This window comes from Trichosurus vulpecula, chromosome 4, assembly GCF_011100635.1.
Source record: "Trichosurus vulpecula isolate mTriVul1 chromosome 4, mTriVul1.pri, whole genome shotgun sequence".
In the NCBI taxonomy this organism is placed as follows: domain Eukaryota; kingdom Metazoa; phylum Chordata; class Mammalia; order Diprotodontia; family Phalangeridae; genus Trichosurus; species Trichosurus vulpecula.
This window is the reverse complement of record NC_050576.1, coordinates 71,435,549-71,449,050: the sequence shown is the minus strand read 5'-3', so window position 1 is coordinate 71,449,050 and position 13,502 is coordinate 71,435,549. Positions and strand designations below refer to the sequence as shown.

The 13,502-nt window shown below is 43.5% G+C and overlaps 1 protein-coding gene across 1 annotated transcript in view; it reads right to left on the bottom strand.

Moving 5' to 3' along the window:
* The window catches only part of BRINP2 (BMP/retinoic acid inducible neural specific 2), a 147,043-nt gene extending 135,893 nt beyond the window's left edge, over positions 1-11,150 (bottom strand). The window contains exon 1 of the mRNA XM_036753322.1: positions 10,365-11,150. The gene's annotated coding sequence lies outside the window, so the exon portion shown is untranslated. The remainder of the gene's footprint in view (positions 1-10,364) is intronic.
* Positions 11,151-13,502: the final 2,352 nt, after the last annotated feature.

Below are 13,502 nucleotides of genomic sequence, written 5' to 3'. Positions count from 1 at the left end.
GCTGTAAAGCATCAAAGGAGGTGGGGGATCCATTCTAGACACAGGAAACAAATAGCCCGTATAAATGCAATTCCGGATTTCATTTAAAACTACCCCTCCCAGCCCATTTATGTACATTTTACTCCTTGCAAGAGGTGAGAGTGTCCTATGGGGAAAACAAAACAAAACCACAGGATTTGGAATCAGGAGACCTGATTGCCATCCTGGCTTTATCACTTCCCAGTCTGTGACCCAGGGAAGGTACTTAAGCATTTCTGGGTTTGTTTCCTCATCTGTAAAATGAGGAAGTTGGACTAAACGATCTCTAAGATTCCTTCCAGTTCTCTGTCTATACTCCCATAATCCACGGAATTAGATTAGGCCATCCGTCTGCTTGCTCCATTCCAGATCTAAAATTCTATGATTTTATGCTTATGCTTGGTAGCCTTCTGGTTATATTTAGGATGCTTTACTTCTCTCAAGTATCTCAGCATCACATTGTTTGTAGGAAAGAGTTTAAAGTGGGATGGATGGCAAAGCAGGTATGGGGATGTTGGGCTCACAGCCTTGTGGGAATTGGCCAGATGAAGATGGATCAGGTTCCAAAGAGGCCCTCGAGGGCACTCAGTTTTAATATTATTAAACTTTTATGCAACACCCACAATGTGACAGGTATATGAGAGTGATAGAGACAGATTAAGGGAGAGGGTGATGCAATGTGAGCTTCCAACAAAATTGTGACATCTGTCTTCATTTTCCCCTCGTTCTATAACTTCCTCCCATTTTGCAGAGACCCCCACCTGTATTCTCCAACAGACAACCTGTGCTGTGTACCCATACTGTATTATCCACTGCCTTGGATTCTTGTGGTGACAACCTGGAGCCTATGCTCCAGGGCAGCAATCCATGCTTATTTTCTCTATGACCCCTTCTTCCATGAGTACTTACTAACTTGTCTTGTGTGTCATTCCCTCAATGTATAAACACACTGATTTCTATTAAGGAACTAATAAATGTGGCCAATGTTAACTTCTTTCCTACCCCTCTATCATCACCCCCATATTTGCATTTTATCAGGGTCCTTCCAAAGTCAACACGAGGTGGAGTGGATTTTTGTTGGGTAGATTTCTTGGTACCCCTCAAATTAAAGGGCACTAAAGCCTAATACCTTTGGGATCAAGTAATAGGCTCAATTATAATAAGGGTCTTGACAATCATGAACAAAGTGTTTCTTTCTTCGAGGTCCCCAAGGATTTTCTTAGATTCAGGTGTCCCTCTTGACCAAAAAAGCCCCCACAAACCTTGGATTCAGTTGCAATATATGTTGGTTATTACCTTACTACAAGAAAGGGCTCCCAGATTCTAAGATGTAGACAAACTTAAAAGCAATGACCATATTTGATGAATTATCATTCAACAAGTTTAGCTTAGATTTACTCTGTGTTAATTCATGAGTATCCTAAGTGTGGTTTTGATTATTCAAAATGAAGCCAATTGTACTGTATAGTTAATGTACTGCTACAAAAATTATTCTAGTCCAAAGACTGACCTGAGATTTTTTTTCTTGTGACACCTCAATGACCTACACTGGGAGACATAGGATTGTAGCCAATAGAGTTATTGTTGGGGTTTATTTAGTCTCTGCACACCCAGGGACACCAAAAACTGTTGTGTTTTCATGATATGTTGTGGTGGAACCATCTCAAAGAATTCAGAGTCAGACCACCTCTAATCCAAGTATAGGCATTTATTGAGATTGATGCCTCTCATGAGTTCCAAGAGGAACCAGCAACTTCAGAGAAAGCAAGATGGGTTTTTGTAGGGTAAAGATGCAATTACATAACAGAAATTATGAACAGTAAAAGGCAGGTGGGGTTTGTTAAGAGATTAGGTAATAGGGGAGGGGTCCCTTCTATGGTTCGGTGATTAAACATTCTGGTCATTCTGCCCTCTAATTGGCTAGCTACTGTGGACCCGTCTTGTCAAGATAGACAGTTAAGTATTGTGGTCCTGTCTTGGGTTAAATGGATGATGTGATTGTGGTTGAGTACAAGGACACACCTGTTCAGACATGTGAATTGTATCTAAGGGTAGTGGTTAGCTAGGGGCAGTGGCTATATTGGGTCTGGGGGCCTGACTGTTTAGATTGTGTAGTTAAATAAGGATGTGACTGCTGTTCAGTGGGGCCCATAAGGAAATTAGAATATTGGAGCTGAGGGCAGCTTTATTAGGATTCCATCATTATGGCCTCAGAAGTAAAGAAGAAATGAGTTCCTATCTCCTGCCCTTGACATTTATCAGCTTGGAGACTGTTGGCAAATTATATTGTCACTTAGTCTATTTGAGTCTAAATTTCTTCAACTGTAAAATGGGGGTGATATTAATGTCTATTGTACCTAGGTGCTATAGGCTGTTAGAATGGTTATATGAGAATAGCTGTAAAATTCCTTATCAACTTCCAAATACTATCAACATGTGTATTTGATGATGATGATGATGATGATGTATAAGCTAAGTAGTCTGGTCACCTAATTCAAGGTCATTCCCAACATGCAGTCTGTATATATGATGCATGAATTTGTGTGCCTACATTCAAATTGTGCCTAAATAGGTTATAACAGAAAATTCTACTTTTAGTCACTTTAGCCACTTGCCAAAGGGTCTTTATTGGCTTCTGCACCCTTGGACCTCTCATAGAAGGGAGAAATTGCCTCCTGGCACTAGTATGTAATGAATTGTTTGCTCTTCCTGAAAGAGATATGCAGTATTGACCAGAGCTCAGTATGTAGCATTCAGCAGCTGTGTCTCACCCTGGTGAGCTTTACTCTTTTCAGAACACAAGTTAAGAAGTGAGAACCTTCATTCTTTAGCACCACAACGCACTTATGATTGTGTCTTATCCCCAATGCTACAAAAAAAAAACTTTGCCAAAGAGCAGTGGTTTTCCTTAGTTATTCACATTTTATCCACTTCTTATCTACTCTAGAAGACAAATGTTCAAGTGAAAATGGAGGGAACATTCTAGGTGAAACATTCACACCTGGCTTCAAGAATTGTCATACTTTGAAGTGCAACTCCCAACCCGCCCCCCCATTCTCTTGGTAACTTTCATTTTCAAACTGAAGGTCACAAAGATCACGAGGAAGAAACTAGGTTTCCTTAGGCCTTTCCTGATTAATCCCGAAGTTAGAAGCTTCCCTCTACACCCCTAGTGAAACATCCTTTGCATTTATAGAATGTGTCAAAAGCGTTACTGTAGTTTTACTCTTTAATAGCTTAAACTACACCAACACTTTTGGTTACACCCTTTGTCTAGAATGTTTACCTTAAATATATATATATATATATATATATATGTATATAATATATATTTATATATGTGTGTGTAGTAGAATGTCTCTGCATACATACTATAAAACAGTAAATACAATGTATAATATATAATGAAGGAGAGAGAGAGCCATGAAAGGAGGGAGGGGGAGGGAGGGGGAGAGAGAGAGAGAGAAAGAGAGAGAGAGGGAGAGAGAGAGAGAGAGAGAGAGAGAGAGAGAGAGAGAGAGAGAGAGAGGCTCCATCATAAACACACACTCTGAAGGCAGGGATGATACACACACACACACACACACATACACACACACACATACACACACACACTCTATGAGGCAGGGGATTTTTTATTTTTTTGTTTATTTTTATATCTTGGGTACCCAGTATAAATCCTGACACATAATGGCAACTTATCCAATGCTTCTTGTTTGGCTGAGCGATATAGTGAGCAACAGGAAACAAGGGTGGAGTTGACTGAGTACTGGATCTACCTCTTTAGTGACTTTGGGTCAGTCACTTAAATCTTGGGCCTCAGTCATCTCATCAGTCAAATGTGGAGGATGAGCCTAGATGGCTCTTAAGGTTTCTACCTCCAAATCTATAATCAAATAAGTTTATTCTCCAACACCCATTAATGCTTCTTGAGACTTCAAGTGACCCTGTCAAAGACACAATTTTCAATTCTAGCTTCAAGCCATGCCAGAAAGGTTAGTCATCTAAAGTATCTCAGTCTCCTTCACTCTTAGTTTCAGGAGAATGAAACTGCCCAAGTTTCCACACATCATAGATTTCTGAACTTTCTAGCCTCCATTGTTCAGTACTATCTTTTGTCTTTTATGTAATCACCATTCTGTAGGAACTAGAGCTTGAAACTAGAAGATGGCAGGGCACCTGTCTTCTCCCACACAACTTAGTGGTTCATCGATCACTTCACATGAATGGACAAGCACACCAATCTTAATCTCACTGTTGGTTCTACTTTGGACTCTCTGGACCTCACCACCATGCCTCAGCTGCATTCTCATCCTCGAAGTCCTGGAACATCCCTCCACCTCAAGTTCCTCTTCTGCCGTTGGTAAGTTGCTTCCCAGATCTCCACGTGGAGAAGGGGCTCTGAGCAGCCTTCCTGCGTGCTTCTCTATGGGCTTCTTCTTACTCTCTGGAATTCGCCACCATAACCCTTCCTATTGGGCTCTCTTGTGTGTTGTCTTCCCCCATTAGATTACAAGCTCCTTGGGGGCAAGAGACTGTCTTTCTCTTGCCTGACTTCATATTCCCAGTGCTTAGCACATAGTAACTTCTTAATAAACGCTTATCGACTGACAACTGTCCATAAATCCTTTAATGGTAGAGGAAACATTCAAGGGAAACTGAAGGATTGAGTGATGAAAATTCCAAGCCATGACATTGTAAGACTCAACCTCAAATACAGTAATGTGATTATTTAAATATATTAGAAAAACATCCAGAGCCCTTCACACACTCCCCATTGATATTACAGTATTCTTTCCTCAAACTTCCTAAAGCAATCTGCTCCTTTGTCCCCTCACCACGCTTGACATTGAATTACACTTAGCTGTGTATATTTCATATCCTCTCCTCCTCTTTCCTCCCCTCCATATAGAATACAAGCCCCTCTAAGGCAGGTAGAGCAGATAGATGGCACAGTGGATAGAATACCAGGCCTGGAGTCAGGAAGACCCAGATTCAAATCCGACCTTAGGCACCTACTACCTTTGTGACCCTCGACAAGTCACTTCACCCTGTTTGCCTCAGCAGGCTCATCTGTAAAATGAGCTGCAGAAGGAAATGGCGACTCCAGTATCTTTGCCAAGAAATCCCCAATTAGGGTCACAGAGAGTCAAACATGACTGAAAATGACTGAACAACAAGGGTAAGAAGTAACAGAGCTACCATTCCAAATCAGTCCATTGGCTTCTACACTAGGGCTAGTGCTTGATGGTCAGCAGCTACCCCTCAACTACCAATGTCAAACCAGCTGCCTGTGTCACATCTTCCATCAACTACTGAGTGAAGGAGTTGAAAAGAACGGCTTAGTCATCAAGAGCCTAACTGAACAAAGAGAAAGCTGAAGTTTCTCACCTCTGTGGCTAAATAAAAAGCAGGGGCTTCCCAGCCTTGGCAGGGAAGGGGCATTAGAAGACAGTAGGGTCTAGCGAGGGTTCACAGTAAAATGTTAAGTAACCCATGAGTACCTGCCTCCAGGAAAGTGAGTAGGGATGAGAAAGCAAAATGGAATGGGGCTTTGTGGACACGGGGTTTTTCTCCATATGAAGAAACTTACAACCTATGTGACTTTGGACCAGTTGTATATCTCATGAATATTCATACTGTCTACAAGCCCCCACTCCATATTGGAAGGGGGCACCCAAGGAATCAGAGACACAGTGCAAAGGGAATATTCAGTGCCAGAAATCAAATAAGGAGTAATGTTGAGAAAGTGATGGTTTTTCAGCCCTCTCAAAGCATGACCTTTCCTTCAACAGATAACGTCTACTTGTCATAGGTCTGCAGTTGACCAGATAAGAGGAAGGCCGGATTTTACCTCCACTGTGTGTTTTCACGGCCCTTGGCTATTCCTCAGAGCTGCCCCTCATACTAGGAATGTTTTTTTTTTTTTATCCTCTCTACATTAGCTAGAGAAAGGCCTGAATCACAGTACCTAGTAGTAAGGCTGCTGGCAATACAGCACAACCTCCCCCCACCCCCACCTCCACCCCATTCTCTCTCTACTCCAGTGTGATTTCAACAGCAAATGTTTTATTAAAAAGGAAAAGAAGGAAGGGAGGTAAGAGGTTATGCACACAGACACGCTCAAGAATTTTAAGACTGAAAACTCCTCAGTGCTAAAAAACTCAGAGCTTTGGCATTCTACTGAGTTTAAAGGCATACTGGGAAGGAAATATTTCAGGGAAACTGAGACCCACTCCAAAAAGTCTACAGATTCAATTAGATAAGATGGCTTATGAGGATGTCTTTAAAATCTAGGTGGTCCCTTTTCAGTTGATAACAACTCCCATGCCATTCCCTAACGTGAAATGGCAAATTCATCTGAATTTCATCAGGATTTTTGTTAGTTTGTTTGCCATTACACATGGGCCGTGGACTGGAAGAAGTGGAAAAGGTCAAAGTTCAGTATGCCTCTAGAGCAAGGGGACACTCTTAATTTGCATGTGTGTCCCTTTAGCAGTATAGTGAAGTCAATGGATCTCTTCTTGGAATGAATATTTTAAAATGTATAATATAAAATATAGAGGGTTACAAAGGAAACCAATTATAATCCTGCTATGGATAATAGTTAGCATTTATAGAGCGCTTTACAGTTTACAAAGTGTGCCACAAATATTAACTCATTTAATCCTCACACTGACCTGGGGAGGTAGGTGCTATTATTACCTCCATTTTACAGATGAGGAAACTGAGGCTGTTATAATGAAATATAGTTTAAAAAAATTAAAAGAGCCCCTGCTCTAATTTATTTTATCCAGGCCTTGGGACTGCTTCCTCCAGGCTGACTATTACTGAAATTTAGTTGCTACTTTATTGTCAGGAACCAAAGGGTAGGAGATGGGTTGGGAGGGACAGAACTTTCCAACTATTCCGGAGACATATGATCTCCTCTTCATTACCAATTACAGCTACTTTTCCCCTTATTATATATTCCTCAGTCCAAATCCTAATTATTCTACAATATAAATTATAGAATATATAAATCTCTCTCTCTCTCTCTCTCTCTCTCTCTCTCTCTCTCTCTCTCACACACACACACACACACACACACACGTGTGTGTGTGTGTGTGTGTGTGTGTGTGTAAATCTATAAATCCCTAAATCAGAGCCTGTCTCTTCCTCATATCTGCCCTGGATCTCCCCACCTCCACCCCACTAACTGAAAGTGATGTCTATCTTTTCTCAAGTCATGTTTATTGTCAATCCAGTATAGTCCAGTAGCAACTCTGGTATGGCTTAGAATTTACACTGTTATCACTACTTAGCTTCTTTGTTTTACAGTTTTCCCCAACTGTAAGCTCCCAGAAGGTAAGCAAGGGACTCCATCTTTGTAAGTTTCATAGCACCAAGCAAGTATTTGTGGGTTTCATTAGCTCTCCAACATAACCTTGTGTTCAGTTACCTCCAATCCCAGTTAAAAACAGAGCAGCTGAATCAAAATAAGATCACCAAAAAATGAGCTATGCATTAAAAGGAATGATGACAAAAAGGCAGCATGGTCCGGCATGGGCGAGGGAGTTATGAGACCCCGACTGGAGCTTCTCATTTTGCTAAAGATTGGCCGTGTATAACCTGGGAAAAGTCGTTTAACCTTTCTGTGCCTCTCTTTGCCAACCCCCCTCCCAAGTTGTAAGGAGGAGACTTAATATGAGCTCTAGCTCTACCTCACAGGATAATCAAAGATAAATGAGACAATAAGCTTGTGTGAGGATTAATTAGATGAGCTCTGTGAAGTACTCTCAGCTCTTTGAGAAAGATGCCATCATACAATTTATATAGGGCTGTTATTATTTAAAAGAAATAGTTGAATCATCAAAAGCAAAGATCACAGTGTATGTGTGTGTGTGTGTGTGTGTGTGTGTGTGTGTGTGTGTGTGTGTCTGTGTGTGTGTGTGTAGGGGGGAGGAGTGGATCAGGGCAGAAAGGGATGTCATGAGAACAAGACAGAGTACCTCCATCCTAAGCATCTTAAGTCAGCCGAAAGTGCCCATGCAGGTGTCTAACTCCCTCGAGATTGTCTCTTGTTTGTGAGCTGGGGAGTGATTTTGGAGCACTCCCTCCGAAGGGCACTTTTTTATGTGCCTGGTCCCACAGGGATTGTCTGTGCCTGGGGAGAGGTTATCAGGAAAAGGGAGATGACGCAGGGCTGGTTCTGGCCCTATATATTCTTTACCCTCTGACCATACTCTGTAAACAACCTGTTGGGAAGCCAGATGAGGGCCTCCTGAAGGGGTCTCCAGGGTAGGGAACTGGAGGGTCACCAGCGCCCCAGTCAGACAGTCCGAAACCCTGTGAGTGAAGGTTCAGGACTCTCCCCTCTGTAGCCTTTCCTCTCCTCCGCCACCCGGATTCCATGCCTGTCTTGCCTGTCTTTGCTGGCCACATTTTCAGCACCCATCACTTCATTCTTCAAAACACCCCCATCTCAATTCTGGAGAGGGGAGACTGTTCAGAGACTACTGAGACTTCCCCACTGCTGTAGCTATTGGGTATCAAGCCGTCAGACTTTCTGGAGCAAGCTGACCTCCACTGGGAAAAAATCCACGTTCCCGAATCTGCTTCCCTCCTCCCCAACATTTCACAGCAACCATTCCCTGCCCCCTTGCCCTCTCTCTCCATTGCCACTCTGTAAGGCAGCAAAGCGTGTGCTCTGCTGCACAACAGAAAGCAATTATGGGTATTGATAGGATTTCAGGACCATCCTGGTAGAATTGCCCAGTTCTGCACCTGATGCTACAAGACAACTTATTCAGGTTGAGAGAGAACTCAGAAAGCTTCTGGCTTAAATAAATAGCAAACATGCAACAGCAACCCCTCAAGGAGGGCCATCTCCAGCTTCTGATCTAAAAGAACTTACTTAAGCATCACTCACCCAGCTTCTGACGTCATCAGACTGGAACCCCTTCCCCCATTTCTCTTTCCCCTTTCAAGGAAATTCTACAAACTACTACCCAGCTGCTGGGTTGGTCACTACTGGCATCGTATGCCCTCAGGTAGTATGTTCAAGGAGTGGACACACTTGGATGTGCACATATGTGGAGAAGCACAGCTGCAGAAGCATTGGACTCCCCAATACACCTTCTCTCTTCCTTATTGGTTTATGCTGACATAACACTGTCCCCGATACAGAAGGCCCTGAGTACACAGTTACAAGGGCAGCCTTTGATAATTACTACCTTAAAAAAATCATTTGTTAATTTCCAGGGCACCTGGCTCCCTGGGCTAGGGATAACACACACAGAGTTCTTTACAGAGGGGTCTGTTCAAGCATGTTAATAGTGCATTAGCTTGATTGTTAGTTAATATTTGGCTTAAGTCTATATACTCTGGATAAACATATACCACACAGAGGGCTGACTGGAGAGGAGAACTCCTCTGGGCTCACAAGTTCATGTTCTCACTGAACAATTCAGTCATCTCTGGCTAGCCCTGCGTACTGCCCAAGCACATTCTGGAGCCAGCATGCTCTTTCTATACACAGCACTTTGTGTATGTATGCATTCAGCTCTGTGCCCAGGTGACCATGCATGAAAGTAACATGCAAATAAATATATGCAGATCATTACAAGAATGAAGGGAGCTGCTAGGTCTTAGAATGAATACAGTATTTCTTTCAGAACAGCAGAGCTGCCTGCCCATAGTCTCTGGTGCTTTGCCTGGTTTAACTCAATCAGTGGGACTTCCACCACCACCCCTGGGGAGAAGAATTGCTCTCTAATAAGGTTCCCTCTTCAGATTGTTTTCTCTGGCTTATGAGTGTGGAAGAGAGTAAGGGAGGCAGAGGGAGGGAGGCATAGCCAGACACTATACAGACATACTAGGTAGCTATATGAACCGTAGGAATGGAGATCGCATGTGTCCAGCCTGTGTTCTATTTATCCCATGTAAAGAATACCATGGACCAAGAACAGGCAAATAGACCTAGTCATCCCCCACGATTACCCAGTAAGATGGGATTCACCGAAGCTAATGAGAGTTGTTCTAACTTTGAAGACTTACCCCAGGCAATAATAACAGGTCAGGAAGGATGCCCAGGGATCTGGCTGCCATGGAGCAGCAGCGGTAAAAGGACTAGATCTAGTTCAAACCAGGAAGCCTTCAGCCCGGCTCAGAACAGGACAGGAAAAAGCTAAGAGACCAAGAAGCACGGAATTATCCTCCCCGGGTGCAACTGCTTGCAGATGCCCAAAGGAGCTTGCTTCCAGGGAGCAATCTGCCCCTTTATCAGTCCACATACACACATGTAACCAAGCTTCCCCAGCAAAACAACACCGGAAAACCATGAGATGCAATACCCGCTTAGTTACCTTGAATCCTTGCAAGAGTCTTCCTTGCTGTATCAGCTGCTCCCAAACCCCACAGCGTCTGAGAGGAGATTCCTAACAGATTCCAGGGTTTTTTCAGCACCGACCACATCTCTGGTGGCAGCTTTCCAAAGTTTTTATTTCATGATTTCACGTGCTTCCCCCCCCCCTCCCCATATTTGGAGGGAATGCGAATGCCTTCCTTTCAGAATGTGAGAGAGCACGGACACCCCTTCCAAATTCTGTCTTCCCTTTGCTGCTGGTGCTGCTATACCTCTCGCCTGCTCTCTTCCAGCCGAACACCAAGAACTCTGGTAGCCCAGAGCATGGTTAAGGAGTGCTTCTGGACTGGATCGGAAGGGTGAAGCCCAGACGAAGGAGGCAAGGGCAGCACAGAGCCAGCCCCTTGGGGAGTTCCAGGTCCCTCCGCAGAGGAGAAATCCAGGACCTTGCCTTCTTTTCCAACTCTAAAAAGACACACACTCCCTCTCCTCCCAATCGGTGCTTATCACTTGGGGAAAGGCAAGTCCACAGTCTTCAGTCGAGATCATGCCGCTAGCTGATTTGCTCCTGCCTTCTCTACACAGAGCAGGTGCACCCACATAGGTGGGTAGCTAGTAGAGAGGTCCCCCCGGCTTGAGGCACCACTAAACGATGAACCGGTTCTTCTCAGCGATTTGAGCCCAAGGCTGCCTGTAGCCCCGTGTTCCCATGCTCTGACTCGGTCTCTGTACCTAAGCAGTGTCACCTGCAGACTCGGGCACCAGATGAGTGTCTTAAGATAACAATGCTGCCCTGCCTGCCTCCCTCTCTCTTCCTTATGCACGGAGGGTGGCAGCCAATGAGATCCGTGGTCATACTCCCTCCAGGTGCCTATTGGCTAGCCAGCCTTGCAGGAGGGAGGGCTCTGGATTTTACCGGCTGTCTCTTTTGGGTAGCTAGTAGGCTGGGGTAAGAGCTCGGTTAACCCTCCCAGATTTGTAGCAGGGACTGTCCAGTGTGGTGGAAAAAGTGGTGGACAGATGCCTGACTCGGGGTTGGGGTGGTGTAGGGAGCTTGAGGCAAAAGAGGTGGAGTCTAAAAAAGAAGCAATTCAATGTGCTCCAATCTTCTTAAGAGTTACAGTAACGCCTTGGCCACACTTCTGTTGTCCTTAACTTGAACTCCTGCAGGCAGAGGTCCGTTTATGACTTAGAGGGTGGAGATGGGCCATGCAATTACTTTTCTCTTTTTTTTTCTCCTCTTGCTCCTAAAATATCTAAATATATTTACCGCAGAAATAAGGCCAAAGATAAAAGACATTTATTTCAAAACACTGGCAAAAAAAGACACTACAATGAGTAGGGAGAAATAAAAGAGGAGAGTCAAAGGGCTCAGGGAGATGAAGGAGTTACAAAGCCTAGCAGCCGACTCAGAAATTTGGATGGACAAAAGTAAGGCAAAGGCAGCTCTCAAATCAGTGAGGAAAAGCAAATGAAGAGAAGGGATCTGAGGGTGCTGGGTTATTCATCTTCATCCCAGGGACAGATTAGGAAGGGAACACACACACACACACACACACACACACACACACACACACACACCCCAAATCACCTCTTGCTTTGAATGGGGAAATGTTTCCACTCTGTTAGTTTCCTTCGTATTTATGCGATGGGGGTGGGGTGGGGGAGGGGACGTGAATCCTGCTCTCATTTTTTGTTTTTAAAGGCACACTGGAGAAATCCGAACAGCAGCCGCCTTGTTTCTCCAAAGCAGGTGCTGCTGCTGAGCCTGCGAATTTAGATAGAGAGGAGAAGAGGGGGAAAAGGAAAGTGTGAGGAAAGAATATTAATTGTAACCAGGAAAGGCTAAATTATGAAGAATTTTCACCACATAAGGAGGCTGCAAAATAGAAGAATGTGGTCCCTACCTTGCATATTGTGCTGTGAACAAGGGGGAAAGGGGAAGGTGGTCCTTGAAGAGGAAGCTTATCTAACAGAGGATGAACCATGGAGATGAGCTTAGAGGATGTAGAGTGCATGTTGTGGAAGAGGGAATTCACTTTTATTCCCTGAAGAGCCTACTTTCATTTCTCCATATATCTGAGTCACTCCTCAGAACCCTCTAAAAAGGGAGAGAGTACTCTCAATTTAGTTTTCTTTAACAAGTCAACATCAGAGGTTATTCTTCAGGGGACTTAGGGAAAAAAAAAGAGGATTACAAATTTTAGGGAATATCAGGGTGAATAAAAAGGTTCTGAGAAGTCAGATGTTTCAAATGAATGAGAGACAACGGGAAATTCTGTCTCACATGTATAAAGCTTCTTACCTGCACTCAAGTCTTATCACAAAGCCCTATCTCTCCCAGTGTGAGACAATTGCTGCTTTCACTCCCATCTTCTCCCCAACAAACTAACCCATGGTAGTCTTAGAGTATCAGGGGAATGGTTTGGTAGGTAGCTTTCTGGTAATTCAATAAGGACCCACCAAAGAAATGGGAGCTTCCCAGCTTCTATTTTTCTCTAGACAGTGTGCGCTGCTGCACTGTAGCATTTTCAGCATAGGACAGGGCTCAGAGCCTGTACCTGGAGTCAGAAGGCCTGAGTTCAAATTCTGATTTTGCCGATTTCTGCCTATGGGAATTTCTGAGTCTGTTTCCTCATTTATAAAACGAGAGAGTTGCACTACCTGACTGGTGAGATCCTCTTCAGTTCTAAATCTATATTCCCTTTGCATAAACCTTGTACTGACTTGTCTATATATGTATTATTTCTGTCGATTGAATTTATAAGCTCCCAGAATACAAGGACTATTTCATTTTTGTCTTTACATCTTCAGCACCTAGTAGGTTCCTTGTACATCTAGGCATGCAATAAATATTTAATTGAATTGATCTTAAAGTGGAGGATGCTGGGTGTTAAAGTAGATAAAATGCCAGGCTTGGAGCGTGGAAGATCTGAATTAAAATCTGGCCTTAAACATTTACTAGCCGTGAGACCCTGGGCAAGTCATTTTATGTCTGTTTACCTCAGTTTTCCTCATCTGCAAAACGGGGATAATAATGGCGCCAACCTCCCAGGGTTTTTGTGAAGATCAAATGATATACTAATTGTAAATTGCTTCGCACAGTAACACATAGTGAACGCTGTATAGTTATCATAAT